Source organism: Octopus bimaculoides, chromosome 5 (genome assembly GCF_001194135.2).
Source record: "Octopus bimaculoides isolate UCB-OBI-ISO-001 chromosome 5, ASM119413v2, whole genome shotgun sequence".
NCBI lineage: Eukaryota > Metazoa > Mollusca > Cephalopoda > Octopoda > Octopodidae > Octopus > Octopus bimaculoides.
This window is the reverse complement of record NC_068985.1, coordinates 80,625,242-80,628,600: the sequence shown is the minus strand read 5'-3', so window position 1 is coordinate 80,628,600 and position 3,359 is coordinate 80,625,242.

Here is a 3,359-nt window from a genome sequence, read left to right as displayed (position 1 = left end):
AGAGCAAATATATATAAACAAAATGGACCAGCTTATGTAAATGATTGGAGGATTCCAAAAAAAAAATAATAAAAAGTGACAATTTAGAATAGCCAAACAGGCTGCAGTATCAAAACCAATCTTCGAGGTTTCAATTCAACCTAACGTAAACTATTACACTTATTATTTATTACTTTTAAATTTATTTTTATCTCCATAGTTTCAAGAAGGTGGAGGAAAACTTATGGTTGCAGAAGGGGACTACCTCAATGAATCTATCCCTGTGCTGATCCTTGTTACATTGAACAAATGAAAGCATCAATTCCAGTTTCCACCCCAGTTTTAATTCTCTGTGATAGTCATTTGGCTATTTATATTATAACTTCTCTTTCAGAAGAGCATGGTAAAAAAAATATGAAAAATCATGACTTCCTTACAAACAAGTTTGACAAAAGACTCTCTAAAAAGTGACATTAGAAAAACAAATAATATAAAGCTACCCAAGAAATCCTGAAAGTGGTTGCTCAATCTACTGGAAATAGCAAGCAAAACATTCTCTAATTGCATCCTACTCTCTTTAAAAAGAAGGACACTTTGGATAATGTGGTCCTAGGCTCTCCATGTCTAAACAAAAGAATGACGGGATGGACAGAGTTGGCTTAAATCTTACCTAAGACTAACCAACAATAAATATTATATAATAAAAATCATAACGTGTATGTGATTGCATATATGTGTGTATAAATGTATATGTGTGCATGTGTATAAATGCTTGCATGTGCACAGTGTCATCTTCCTCATTCATGAGTGACACTGGAAATTTTTATTCTATATTCAGTGATAGAGGAATAGTTGATATTGTTAGGGAGTGAGTATTACTGAATGCAATAACATTTTGCCATTTCTTCGCAGATACTTAGGTCAAAGCTATCATTTAAGAGATTCATTAAGAGATATCTGATTCATTTACATTTTAAGAAATGTTTTAACTATTTTTATTTTCTTGACTCAGTTCTCTAAGTAAGTTGACCATAAAGATTTTTTTTTTCAGCTTATCTCTTGAATATAATTATAGCCTTGAAATGAGCTGAAAAATATCACAGTTGACATTTAAATTTAAACCTCATATATCTAAACAGGCTAGCAAGAAAGATAGAGAGATTAAGAAAATTGTAAGAAGAAAGACGAATATTAACATTCAGTGAACAATATGAATTATAAAATCCTTTATTGAATAATTTCAAGTCTTTTAATCGTATTGAAGAAACCTTTGTTCATGATTCTGATGTTGACATTTACATGCACTTTGGAATAAAATAAATAGATTGGTTCAGGAAGTCTATAATAGCGCCAGTCAATTGATGCCATGTTTTTCTATCAGATAGCAGTCTATAGATCAAAATCTTACCATCTGATTCGACTCAGCATAACTGCACCTTTGGTGATGCTAGAGTTTCATTCAGGAAGTGATTTCACACCCAGAATTTCCTCCCACATGCTCAGTTCAAAGTCCAGACGGAGATGTATATCTCCTTTTCAATGAAATTAGTTTGCATATCTGATAAGATAAATGCCAAAGAACCATACACCTCTCCATGGAGTTCCAACAAATCATTTATGACATTACTGAAACTATGTCTGCTGTCTGGTATCTCTTTCAAATCATTGATAACTGAAGTTCTCAGCAGCCATATTTATATGCTCTGGAAACAAAATATATAAATCACACTTTTTTTTTTTTCAAATAAGCTGTCTCTTCTCATAGAAGCAAATTTTTTTCTTTTCAGCATTTTTCATTTCTGTTTTTTGTTGTTATTCTCCTCTAAATATAGTGCTAGCTAAAGTGAAGAATACATTTCACATAATTTTACTTACGTTTTCTTTTATTTCTACAACTTTCAAAATGATTAGGCTTCAAATCAAGAAATTTACAATACAGAGCACATCTTTGAATTTCAAGATGTCTTTAAAGTTTGATAGATAGATAGACAGACAGAAATCAGACAGACAGACACACACACACACACACACACACACACACACACAGATAGATAAACAGATAGTCATGTGTGTGTGTGTATATATGTGTGTGCATATGTATATATGTGTATATATATGTATATATGTATGTACATATATGTACATATATATGTACATATATATATATATATGTATATATGTATGTACATATATGTACATATATATGTACATATATATATGTATATATATATATATATATATATATATATATATATATATATATATATATATATATATATATATATATATATGTATGTACATATATATGTGTGTGTGTGTGTGTGTGTGTGTATGTGTCTGTGTGCGTGTGTGTGTGTGTGTGTGTGTATAGATAAACTTACTTGGAAATGGATGCATGGCATTCAATCAAATATTAATATAAATAATATATGTATATATATATTCATATATATATATATATATACATATATATATATATACACACACACACACACACATATATATATATATACATACACATATATATATATATATATATATATATATATATATATATATATATACATACATATATATATATATATATACATATATATGCATATATGGGTACAGGACATCACAAACTGTAAACAACATGAAATACGAAAACAAATGAGAGAAACAAATGGAAAACAGGACAAGTAACATAAAGAACAGTTCTCAGCTGTCCATCTACTCATCATTTCAAGCATTGAACAACAATATGAGTCTTCAAACGCAGTTGATCCCACAAAAGCCAAAATAAAATTTGGGATTTATGGAGGGTCAAAGTTGGTAACAAAAACAGCACAGTGGAGACATACAAGAAAACTGAACGAAAACAAACAGACGAACATAAAATAGCGAATGCTGGAGAAATATTTTCTTTCACAAGAGAAAAGATAGAATGGAGGGATAGATAGGATATATGCAGCATTTACGACAGCCCTAAAGGAAAAGAAAGATGGACGATTGTCACGTGTGAGTAATGAGACAAAGTAAAAGACAAAGAGGGAGAGAGACAGACAGATAGAAAATAGTGAAGGAGAGAAAAAAAAGGAATTAGAGATAGGATGAAAGAGAAATATATATATGTGTGCATATATATATATATATATATGTATGTATATATATTTGTATGTATTTATATATAGATATATGTATATATATATATATATATGTGTGTGTATATATATATATATCATCATCATGGTCATCATCATCGTTTAACGTCCGCTTTCCATGCTAGCATGGGTTGGACGATTTGACTGAGGACTGGTGAAACCGGATGGCAACACCAGGCTCCAGTCTGATTTGGCAGAGTTTCTACAGCTGGATGCCCTTCCTAATGCCAAATATAT